At 42.6% G+C, this 13,421-nt stretch overlaps 1 pseudogene; it reads left to right on the plus strand.

The window, feature by feature from the left end:
- Positions 1–666: 666 nt before the first annotated feature.
- Positions 667–13,421, plus strand: part of LOC110536239 — a 31,952-nt pseudogene continuing 19,197 nt past the window's right edge.

The raw sequence follows: 13,421 nt of genomic DNA on the forward strand, positions 1-13,421 counted from the left end.
CCCGAGCTGACAAGGTACAAATCTGTTGTTCTGCCCCTGAACAGGCAGTTAACCCACTGTTCCTAGGCCGTCATTGAAAATGAGAATTTGTTCTTAACTGACTTGCCTAGTTAAATAAAGGTAAAATTAAAATAAATAAAACATGTTCCCCTAATGTAGCCTAACAGGGTGGACATTTAAGAGTGAAATATACTAACATCATGAAACATAAAAATGAGGTGTTGATAGTTACTTAGCTGTGCACTGTTTTCCTGCCAAAATAATGATTGACACTTCCTGAACATGATGTCATTGTGGGAAGGGACTGTTTTTAAAAGTGGTATTACTACACACTAACAGGGTGGAAAGTGGAATCAGAGACACACAGAAAAAGTATATATTTTTAAAGTGTTGATGACTGATATTTTAAGTAGGACTATAAAATCATGAATAAATATTTTGAATATTTAATGGCTCATATTTATCGTAGAAGTTGATGAATAGCACCGGCCTACATCCACAAAAAACAAAATGCATAACATTCCCTTTCAGATCCATATCTTTGTGTTTTATGTTAAAGAACACCTAACTTTATATTTTAAGCCTTTTGGAAATCACATTTTACACAATAATTGATGTTATTTCCTCGGACAAGAAAAGGCACCACATAACAGGACGGAACTGGTTCACATGGGCCAGTGGTAGGCAAAGCTGATGGTTGAAAACCGTAGGGAGAAGTCAGAATGGCGCCTGGAGTTTGAGAACTATGTTTGGCCTAGGAGGACAAAAACACATATATCAAGTGTTTTTTTACAATATTTTATTTGCAACACTACAACGACATTTATATTTTGACGACGTAGTTTCAGTGAATGTGCTTCCAATGTAAAATGAGGCAGGCAGACTTACAGACACCTATGAAGGGCCTTTTGTGATAACAACATGGCAGCATTCTCTAGAGGCAGACGCCGGTGGAAACGTACCAACTGCATTCATTTTTTAATTTTTTTTTATGAGAAACTTGACAGACATGGAGTTTGTTGCCATATTGCTAGCTAGTGACAAAAGGACAGAATATGAGAAATCGATTTCGAATTAATCTCTCAAACAGCGTTTTCTTTTTCTATAGTGGTAACCAATGCCCTGCAAGCTAGCTGTCATTTTGACCAGTACCTCGGAATAGTTGAGGTACTTGGCAAGCTGTCCGTGTCAAATATTCCAAATAATGAGTGTCTTTGGTAGAATAGCATGCTCTTTTCGAATGCCCTTCATTATGCACTTGTCAGCTTGGTTTCTATATAAGTAACCTCGTGTACATTCTAAGTAACGTATGTGTTTATGGTGTCAGCATTGACCAATAGAGATCGAATGTCAAGGAATTTGGTTTGTTACAGGGAAATTTGACTGATCTCTTCGTTATTGGAGGTGGGTCTGGCTTGTTCCAAAGAAGGTGGTGTCTCAATCCCATGATTAAATCATTAGTATTACAAGACGACGTTATTAACTAGTAGGGACTTCACTGTTTGTTCTTGAGGATAGTATACAATCATATGCACCCCAGATGGTTTGTTACCAGGAGGTCTGGCTCTGTGTAAAGGTTTTTATATAGGATAATGTCTAATCTAATGTGCTAATGCAGCGTTACTGACCATGAAGATTGACCAAAACATTCTGTCCTTTGTTTTCATCGGCTCAGGTAGGACAGACCATTGCTGTGTTAGATTATGTGGAGCCTTCAGTTAAAGGTAAGAGAAATGTACTCATACTGACTGTACATTCCACCAAAAACAGCTTGACTTGAACTGTTGACTTGTAGCATTTCACCTTGCTTGTCTCAGAGTAAACAAACTATGTTGTGAACAATCTGCATTAATATGGAAGTTTAAAAAATATATCATGCTACCCTTCCAGGTACTAAGTGGGGCATTGGTGGCACGTGTGTGACTGTGGGCTGCATTCCCAAGAAGCTCATGCACCAGGCTTCTTTGCTGGGCACAGCTGTGAAAGACGCCCAGAAGTATGGCTGGCAAATCCCCAGGCCCATCTCCCACGACTGGTACATCTCAATAATTGGGGAAAAGATCAGAATTGGGCTACCTGTGAAAACACATGCGGTATGTCATAGATTCTGTTGTATAACTTAAACAGGGATTTTACACATGCATACCTGCAGTTTTCAGTAATTTTGTTATGACAACTGCCTCCTTAAGTTTCCGACTTGAGATATTCCCTCTTAGGCCTAGTAGACCTGTTGGTACACAGAGGTTACAGCGCTATGATGAATTGTCCATGATTGCATGCAGTGCTCTGACTGAATGGCTGCAGGGCTAACACACTCTCACAGCAGATGTTCACATTGTGCAACCGAATCTCATATTTAATAGACGCAGTTTCATAGAAAATGGCTTTACATCTCTCCTCCCAAACTTTGTCTTCACTCTCATATGTAATTGTTTTAGCTAGAAAACTGCTTTAACAGTGTAGCTGTGCAGTACTTATCCTTTTTCAGATAAACCCAATGTTTGCACAAAATCTCTCACAAGTTCTCCTGTGGTGTTTGCATGGTGTCACCATGTTGTTTTCTTTGACAGGAATGTGAAGTATCTGAACATTAAAGGAAGTCTGGTGGATGAGCACACAGTCAAAGGGTTAACCAGGACAGGAAAAGAGGTAATACCACACTACTAGTCAAAAGTTTGGACACACCTACTCATTCAAGGGTTTTTCTTTATGTTTACTATTTTCTACATTGTAGAATAATAGTGAAGACATCAAAGCTATGAAATAACACATATGGAATCATGTAGTAACCTTGATGACAGCTTTGCACACTTGGCATTCTCTCAACCAGCTCAAACCTGAAGGCGTATCACTGCAGAATGCTGTGGTAGCCATGCTGGTGACGTGTGCCTTGAATTCTAAATACATCTGTGTCACCAGCAAAGCACCATCACACCTTCTCCATGCTTCACATGGGAACCACACCTGCAGCGATCATCCGTTCACCTACTCTGCGTCTCACAAAGACACGGCAGTTGGAACCAATAATCTCATTTGGACTCATCAGATCAAAGGACAGATTTCCAACTGTCCAACTGCTCGCGTTTGTTGGCCAAAGCAAGTCTATTCTTCTTATTGGTGTCCTTTTAGTAGTGGTTTCTTTGCAGCAATTCGACCATGAAGGACTAATTCACGCAGTCTCCTCTGAACAGTTGATGTTGAGATGTGTCTGTTACTTGAACTCTGTGAAGCATTTATTTGGGCTGCAATTTCTGAGGCTGGTAACTCTAATAAACTTATCCTCTGCAGCATAGGTAACTCTTGTTCTTCCTTTCCTGTGGTGGTCCTCATGAGAGACAGTCTCATCATAGCACTTAATGGTTTTTGCGACTGCTCTTGAAGAAACTTTGTATTTTACCAAGTAGGGCTATCTTCTGTATACCACCCCTACCATGTCACAACACAACTGATTGGCTCAGCCACATTAAGAAGGAAAGAAATTCCACTATTTAACTTTTTAACATGGCACATCTGTTAATTGAAATTAATTCCAGGTGACTACCTCGTGAAGCTGGTTGAGAGAATGCGAAGTGTGTGCAAAGCTGTCAAGGCAAAGGGTGGCTACTTTGAAAAATCTCTAATCTCAAATATATTTTTATTTATTTAACACTTTTTTTTTTGGTTACTACATGATTCCATATGTGTTATTTCATAGTTTTGATGTCTTCACTATTATTCTACAATATACAAATGGAGAAAAACCCCTGAATGAGTAGGTGTGTCCAAACTTTTGACTGGTACTGTATTTCAAACTGGGAGTTAATGACAAAAAATGTAAATGTTCACCATATTATTATTTTTAATTAAGGAACATAATTTCAACACTGCGGTATTTGTACTTTCCTATTGAAGTCATTATAATTTCTCTCCCCCTTGTCTGGCAGATGACACTGACTGCCAAGGGCATTGTGATTGCAGCTGGAGGGCGGCAAAGTACCCCACACATGTAAGTATTAACCTTTACCTCTCTTTCTACTCCCTCACCTCCAACTCTCCTCTCTCTCTCTGTACCCCCCTTCTCCCTCTGTATGTGTCCTTGCCCAGTAGACATGGGGAGATATGTCTCCTTCATTGATCTTCCCAGCTGCTGATAACACCACAGTGGATCTGGAGCTTTTGATGGGATGGTGGTGGACAAAACATGGCTCTCTCTGGGTGAAGGAGGGAGGCTGTCTGGGTCTGCGTCTCAAATGGCACCCTACCTGTTCCCTATTCAATACATAGGGAATAGGGTATCATTTGGGATACACTCTGGGACTGCGGCCTCTCATAGGCCTCCCTCCCTGTGGTGTATCACAGGCTGTGACTTACTGTCTGTTGATAACAGACTAACAAAGAACAAAGCCAACCTTCCCCTCCTAATCGTTTGCCAGAAGCTGTATTGACAATATGAATCAAACAGTGTTTGTTGTGTTTACCTGTTGTTTCTACTTCCTGTGTTGTAGATCCACGGAGCAATCCAGCACGGCATCACTAGTGGTGTTATCTTCTGGCTGAAAGAGTCCCCTGCCAAGACGTGAATGGTACATGTGGTGAAACACAGACACACAAACCATACAATGCTGTGCCATGTACACAGACAACTCTGTCATAATGATCCATCCAGGACACAGCGTATTCTACTATAGGACGTTTTAAATGTTCCTGTCACTCACTCCTCCTGACTCAGATTAGCTGTGCGTGTGTGTGTTCAGCAAAGGTCGGGACACACACACACACACACACACACACACACACACATCTCCAATCCAGCCATATAAATCCTGTCATCGCCTGTCTAATTGGTCTCTCCACACCATTTCCACTTGGCACAAAATGGAGGTTGAGTGTAATGTTTGTTAGTGTGGCTGTAATTTAACCGTACATGGTGCCAACAGTGAAGAGTTATCTTAGTCACCTACTCATTGATAATCCTTGCTTATAAATATAATCTACAATAGATTTCCGTCATAATTTTTCTATCGCAACAACCTGTTTGTTACCCCTCTCCAGTTTAGTCAGGGAAATTGTATTTTTTTTGTCAAACTAGGCTGCTGTTCTAACATTCTACCACTAGAGGGCAATATGAACTCATCTTCACAACAAGCCAGACGGTGGTGGTCTCTGTATGTATGTTTTCCCTGCACTGTCCTTCCCTCTTTCAGCATGTCTCCTAAGCAATTTTCACAAATATTTGCTCACAGCTTTTTATGTAGCTTTCAAGTGAGTGGCCCCAGAAAGAGCGCTTCAATTCAGGAAACCCTTTATGTGACTGGGACTGTTCGGTGTACAACCCGGCTTGTGGGAAGTGACAAAGAGCTCTTATAGGACCAGGGCACAAATAATAATAATAATCAATCATTTTGCTCTTTATTTAGCCATCTTGCATATAACTTTATTTGTTCATCGGAAATTGTGACCACAGGTTAATGAGAAGGGTGTGCTTGAAAGGATGCATATAACTGCAATGTTGGGTTGTATTGGAGAGAGTCTGTCTTAAATCGTTTTCCACACACAGTATGTGCCTGTGTTTAGTCTTCATGCTAGTGAGGGCCGAGAATCCACTCTCACATAGGTACGTGGTTGCAAAGGGCATCAGTGTCTTAACAGCGCGATTTGCTAAGGCAGGATACTCTGAGCGCAGCCCAATCCAGAAATCTGGCAGTGGCTTCTGATTTAAATACAATTTTCACAGAACCGTTTGTTGCAATTTGATGACACACTTTTTCAGATATCGGTAAATGGACTGGATGCATGGCATGAAAGGATAACGAATGCAGTTGTTTGTATCATCCGTTTCGGGAAAGAAATTGCGCACCCAGCTCACTCAGGTGCTTTGCTGTATCACATTTCACATTGTCCGTAACCTTGAGTTCATTTGCACACAAATGAATGGAAAGACCTGTGTGTTGTCCTTGTTAATGCAGACAAAGAGCTCCAACTTCTTAATCATAGCCTCAATTTTGTCTCGCACATTGAAAATAGTTGCAGAGTCCCTGTATTCCTAGATTCAGATCATTCAGGCGAGAGAAAAACATCACGAGATAGGCCAGTCATGTGAGAAACTCATCATCATGCAAACAGTCAGACAAGAGGTGATGATGGTCAGTAAAGAAAACTTTAAGCTCGTCTCTCAATAAAAAAAACATGTCAATACTTTGCAGTTGATAACCAAGAAGCTCTTGCTGCCAAAAACTTATTTTCCACCATAATTTGCAAATAAATTCATAAAAAATCCTACAATGTGATTTTCTGGATTTTTTTTCTTCATTTTGTCTGTCATAGTTGAAGTGTACCTATGGTGAAAATTACAGGCCTCTCTCATCTTTTTAAGTGGGAGAACTTGGTGGCTGACAATACTTTTTTGCCCCACTGTAAGTGAACCCCAAATCAATGTAGATCTCATCATATTTGCGCCTCTTCGATGGTCCAACGTTCCGGTCTGTTGTTCAGTGCTTTCCCAGGTAAGGGGGCAGTAGCTCTTCGGCTGTATCAGATTCACAACTGTCAGTGTCCATGCTAGCTGGGCTAACAACAAATGTAGAATTACTGATGCTAGCATTGGATGTGCTCATGGAAGCAGAACAACTTGTGTCGTCGACAGGTGCAGGTGTAGTACTGCTGGTAGTAGCAGTACGATCTGTAGAGCTGGTATGTGTCTCTCTGGACGCGGGCCTTAGTTTCTTTTAACCCTTTTAACAATTTTCGCTCAAACAGAATTTGTAGCAGCTACATACGGCCCGTTAGTAGAATTCCCGCGAGAGAGTAACGGTTAATCTGATTGGATGTTCATTATTTGACTAGGCTACCTGTAATTGACATTGTGTTGTTATTTTGCTGAACACTAGATGGTTTAATTTTATTACCGGCAGTGAAACAGGCGAGCAAAAAACACCACCCAAATGTATAGCCCCGTTGGAAAATATACATTTACTTTATATTATACATTTTTTTTTGAGTGTTTGAAAATGTGAAGCCAAGGGGAAAAAAATAAATATATCTATATTTTTAATGTGAATCACAATTTTATTTGGCGCACCCCCGATGGCATTGCGCGTATCCCAGTTTGGGAATACCTGCTCTAGAGAATAGCTGAGGAAAAGAGCCTGGGATGAAAAGATGCAACATCAAAAGGAGACAGTGAGACAATTGTAACACACAATCTTTTCTCTCTGTAGTCACAACCGTGTTAGGGAGTTGAGTTCTCATCCTATATCTTTCTATTTGAATTCAGATAAAGTCCGCTGCCTGTAGAACTCTCCCCTCTAAGGAACACTTGTGAAAGAGCACTGTTATTGTGGCGAACATAGGAGACACCGAAGGAGAACAGATTGACTTATCTCTTGTCTGGACTGCTGAAGGTTGGCCCAAGGTTGTGAGAGCGAGCTTGTGGCAAATTCTTAACTGTCACAGTCAGACATACTCCAACAGTCATTGAAGTGGCTTTGGATCAGGATGTAGCCTATGGAAGCCCTGAGTTTGTGTTATCTTTGTTGTTTTGAAAGGCTGTACTTCCCTTCCTCCAGGGGAGTGGGCAACATTTCCTGGGCAGATATCAGTACAGTAAAGTATGTCTTTCCCACTGGAATTTATCCCTCTGTAGTTTTTAGTTACACAATCAGCCCCCCCCCCGTCTTTCACATCTGGATGCAGTGTTTTTGAGACCCACTTGTGAGTTTGTGCCTCCACCAATGCTTTCGGACACCACCATCCGGATGAGGGATAACAGAACGATCCCAGAGTCTCTCTGAAATACAATATAACCAAGCAGCCAGGGAAAGGAGATGAGAGTGTGGAATCAGCCTAAAGCTCCTGGCCTAATCCCTCCCTAAGCCACCTGACAATGTGCACTAAGTGCAGCTGTGCATTAGGTGGACAGGAGGATCGGGGTACTGACGCTCTTAGCAGTTAGCGCTAGCATGAGTGTGGGGTATGGCTGGGCTTGTGTGTGTGCTCCAGGCCCCCTCACCTGCCAGGGCCTGGGCCAGTGTGGAGAGCCATGGATAGGTAGAGGATGGGAAAGCAAGAGAGGCCCTGGCCTCCATGCGGGTGATGGGCGTCACTCAGCGGAGTGATGTGGACTGAGCCATGAACACGGCACACCCCATCCGCAGGGATTAGCCTGAACGCTAGTAGTGAGTGGAGCTCAGGGCTGGATTAGAGGTGTGATTCACCTGGCCCACACACGCACATAGAGACTAGCACTACCAACTCCGCCACCCCTTTTTGAGTAATAGAACCCCCGAAGTTCGAATAGTACTTTCATCACTTTTAAATTCCTCAGATTCAGACTAAACATTTGTGTCCAGTTTCCCTGTTTTGTTTGGTGCAGTAGTATTCAAGATCATTTGAAGGAAAATGTATGAAGTGCATCGTATAGAAAAACACATATACCTGTACTATATAACTTCCAAGAGATATATTTGAAATGAAAACAGCTAAGATTGATGGTTTTTGTTTTTCAGACCTGTGGTTGGTGCCGGCTGTATCCTTTTGACTGCCGATGTGCTTGGTCATGAGTCACTGGTTACACTGTATATTGTCAGAGTGAGTTGGCCCTAATGTTGAAGGCAAAAGGTGGTGAATTGCAGTTCAACTGGTGACCCCTTCTTCCTAGAGTGGGATCACCTGTCTATCAATGCCTCTTATGCTCAGGTTCTCAGTTGTCTATCTCTAGTTAAAGTAGATGTGACAAGGTTCCTCTGAGAGCATTTGTGTAGTGTTCTGTTTTCCTGAACATGGTGCTATGAAGATGTGGCCATGGAGTGTGCTGGCTTCCTGACAGGCATTGGCCTGGACACCACATTCATGATGTGCAGCATCCCCCTCAGGGGGTTCGATCAGGTACTGCACTTATCACAATTTAAAAAATTTCAAAATTGATTTGACACTAATTTAATTAATTTCTTATTTCTCTATACTGTATTGTGTTTATACTGTAACTCAAATTTTTTTGTTTTATTTTATTTAACCTTTTATTTAACTAGGCAAGTCAGTTAACAACAAATTCTTATTTACAATGCCGGCCAAATCCGGGCGACGCTGGGCCAATTGTGCGCCTCCCTATTGGCCTCCCAATCTCGGCCGGTTGTGATACAGCCTGGAATCGAACTAGGGGCTGTAGTGACGCCTCTAGCACTGAGATGCGGTACCTTAGACCGCTGCGCCACTCAGGAGCCCATTGATTCATTGTGTACTGGTGATATTGGGACTTTTCTTGTACAAGTTAAGTTTGGAATAATAGTTTTCCCAAGTTAAGTGCTGGAAAGGTGACTGAGCTGTCAAAAACCTGAATTTCTCCCCTCTTGTCTTGTGTGTGCTGCAGCAAATGGCAGGGCTGGTGACTGACTACATGGAGGCCTATAGCACCAAGTTCTCCCGGAGGAGTGTCCCCAAGAGACTGGACAAGCTGTCCTCTGGGGCGCTGCAGGTGACTTGGACAGACAAACATACAGTACCAACAGGACACCTTTGACTCTGTGCTGTGGGCCGTAGGTGAGTGTGTCGGGGAAGGAAGAGAATTGTCCCACAAATTACTACAGTAATACCCTAATGTTTGGAATAATTTACTACTATTTTAGTAGTAGCTGCAATCACGTGTGTTGAGTATGCCACATAACATACAATAAGCTTTGCAAAGACGTATTGGTTAAATCACTAGTCCCCCTTCCCTTTCCAGACATTTGTTTTATTGTCATCTACAAAAGAGTGCAGTGTCAGCAGACGGTGTATCAAGCCTAAAAACAAGGTAATAAAGGGTGAATGATGGAGTCACCAGGGGAAGTGTTAATCACCCAGCCGAGTGCTGGGTCCGGGTCCTGGGCCTGGCTGGGGCAGGGGCAGGATGCAACCAGGCACGGGTCACTGCATTCCCTCCTTTGTTCTCTCGCTCTGCTCTGGGCTTTCCTGCCCGTCGTACCAGCCCTGCGGAAACCAGCTTGCCACGCCACCCAACTCTACCTCCTGCAGCATCTGCACTGCACAGACCTGTCTGTCTGCGGCTCTGTACCCACACCAGACCTCTTTCCCTAGTCCTTTTCTCTCTTTATCACACCATGTAATTTCTCTCATTCCGCCAACCAACACAATGGAGGGAACTTCTGCCCGGCAGACGTTTATTTGTGTTGAGATGGTCCCAAAGATGACGCGTTTCCGAAAGCCTGACTACACCCCTCCGCAGTGTGTGACTGTACAGTACCAGCCAGGACAGGCCAGGGCATCTCTCTCTGCCTGTGCGTGTGACAGGGAGCATGTGACATGTGGACCAGGATGTGGGTGATCTTTTGGGAGAGATTACGTTTTTCCCACCCTGGCAGGTTGCAGCTCTGAGAGCTGAGGTTCAAACAATGTGGAGGTCAAGGCACAGTGTCCAGTCTGTCGACTGCAGTCAAAATACCAAGACCTTGAGACTCACTGGGATTGGGAAATTGGCAGCAATAATAATATTTGTTATAGAGTTATATTTTGGTGGATGGACATCTTCCTCTGCACTCTCACCCAGTAGGGGGTAAAGCATGACCCAGTAGGGGTAAAGGATGACCCACTGTGTCTACTCTGGGCGGCAGGTAGCCTAACGATTAGAGCTATTGGGCCATTAACCAAAAGGTCGCGAGTTTTAATCCTGAGTCGACAAGGTGAAAAATGTTTCCATGTGCACTTGAGCAAGGTACTTAACCCGAATTGCTCCAGGGTTGCTGACAGCAATGGCAGACCATGGCCTTAACCCTAACTGCTCTAGGGTTGCCGACTGTAATGGCAGACCATGGCCTTAACCCTAACTGCTCTAGGGTTGCCGACTGTAATGGCAGACCATGGCCGGGCTCCCTTTCTCCGAGGGCGTCCCAGGAAGAGTTGGGATATGCAAAAAACACATTTCCAATAGGAGAAACATAAGCACCCACCAAAATTATGTAATCAAATCAAGCTCTATTTATACAGCACATTTCAGACATGGAATGCAACGCAATGTGCTTCATAGAAATAAAAGCTGAAATATTTTCTGCACAACAAACATGAGATAAAAAATAACTAAAGAATAACACAAACTGAACAACTAACTATGGAAAAGCAAAGCTAAACAGATGTTTTAAGATCTTTGTTTAAATATGTTCACAGTTTCAGCCCCCCTCAGGTTTTCTGGAAGGCTATTCCAGAGGCTTGGGTTATAATAATTAAAGGCTGCCTCTTGGTCCTAGGCTTTGTAATAGTGAAAAAGACACTTGCTACAGGACCTGAGGGACCTATTGGGTACATGTATTGGGGTGCACATACAGTGCCTTGCGAAAGTATTCTGCCCCCTTGAACTTTGCGAACTTTTGCCACATTTCAGGCTTCAAACATAAAGATATAAAGCTGTATTTTTTTTGTGAAGAATCAACAAGTGGGACACAATCATGAAGTGGAACGACATTTATTGGATATTTCAAACTTTTTTAACAAATCAAAAACTGAAAAATTGGGCGTGCAAAATTATTCAGCCCCTTTACTTTCAGTGCAGCAAACTCTCTCCAGAAGTTCAGTGAGGATCTCTGAATGATCCAATGTTGACCTAAATGACTAATGATGATAAATACAATCCACCTGTGTGTAATCAAGTCTCCGTATAAATGCACCTGCACTGTGATAGTCTCAGAGGTCCGTTAAAAGCGCAGAGAGCATCATGAAGAACAAGGAACACACCAGGCAGGTCCGAGATACTGTTGTGAAGAAGTTTAAAGCCGGATTTGGATACAAAAAGATTTCCCAAGCTTTAAACATCCCAAGGAGCACTGTGCAAGCGATAATATTGAAATGGAAGGAGCATCAGACCACTGCAAATCTACCAAGACCTGGCCGTCCAGGTCTTGGTAAACTTTCAGCTCATACAAGGAGAAGACTGATCAGAGATGCAGCCCATGATCACTCTGGATGAACTGCAGAGATCTACAGCTGAGGTGGGAAACTCTGTCCATAGGACAACAATCAGTCGTATATTGCACAAATCTGGCCTTTATGGAAGAGTGGCAAGAAGAAAGCCATTTCTTAAAGATATCCATAAAAAGTGTTGTTTAAAGTTTGCCACAAGCCACCTGGGAGACACACCAAACATGTGGAAGAAGGTGCTCTGTTCAGATGAAACCAAAATTGAACTTTTTGGCAACAATGCAAAACGTTATGTTTGGCGTAAAAGCAACACAGCTCATCACCCTGAACACACCATCCCCACTGTCAAACATGGTGGTGGCAGCATCATGGTTTGGGCCTGCTTTTCTTCAGCAGGGACAGGGAAGATGGTTAAAATTGATGGGAAGATGGATGGAGCCAAATACAGGACCATTCTGGAAGAAAACCTGATGGAGTCTGCAAAAGACCTGAGACTGGGACGGAGATTTGTCTTCCAACAAGACAATGATCCAAAACATAAAGCAAAATCTACAATGGAATGGTTCAAAAATAAACATATCCAGGTGTTAGAATGGCCAAGTCAAAGTCCAGACCTGAATCCAATCGAAAATCTGTGGAAATAGCTGAAAACTGCTGTTCACAAATGCTCTCCATCCAACCTCACTGAGCTCGAGCTGTTTTGCAAGGAGGAATGGGAAAAAATGTCAGTCTCTCGATGTGCAAAACTGATAGAGACATACCCCAAGCGACTTACAGCTGTAATCGCAGCAAAAGGTGGCGCTACAAAGTATTAACTTAAGGGGGCTGAATAATTTAGCACGCCCAATTTTTCAGTTTTTGATTTGTTAAAGTTTGAAATATCCAATAAATGTCGTTCCACTTCATGATTGTGTCCCACTTGTTGTTGATTCTTCACCAAAAAATACAGTTTTATATCTTTATGTTTGAAGCCTGAAATGTGGCAAAAGGTCGCAAAGTTCAAGGGGGCCGAATACTTTCGCAAGGCACTGTATGTGGATTGATTTAAAAACCAATAGAAAAGTCTTTAAATGAATTCTAAAACTAACAGGCAGCCAGTGGAGAGACCTTAAAACCGGTGTAATGTCTGGTCTTGGTCAGTATGAATGCTGCAGCATTCTGTATGTTTTGCAGTTGACCAATGGCTTTCTTGGGAAGACCAGACAGGAGAGCATTACAGTAGTCAAGCCTGCTTGTAATAAAGCATGGGTAGTCTCTCTGTATCAGCCTGAGAGAGATGCCTGCACCTTGGTAGTGTTGTTTTATCTTTATTGCCCGTCATTTAAAATGTGCAGCCTAGATTTTCTCTGTTCTTTGGCTCCAACAATGAGTACCTCAGTCTTGTCTTGATTTAGCTGGAGGAAGTTGTGAGCCATCCAAGTATTTAAATCACTGATATAGTCTAATAATTGATCAATGAAGCTAAAATTCTCTGGTGACATGTAAAGCTGTGTATCATCTGCATAGCAGTGAACATCAATGCTCTGCTTTCTGATAACTTT

This window comes from Oncorhynchus mykiss, chromosome 11 (genome assembly GCF_013265735.2).
Source record: "Oncorhynchus mykiss isolate Arlee chromosome 11, USDA_OmykA_1.1, whole genome shotgun sequence".
NCBI lineage: Eukaryota > Metazoa > Chordata > Actinopteri > Salmoniformes > Salmonidae > Oncorhynchus > Oncorhynchus mykiss.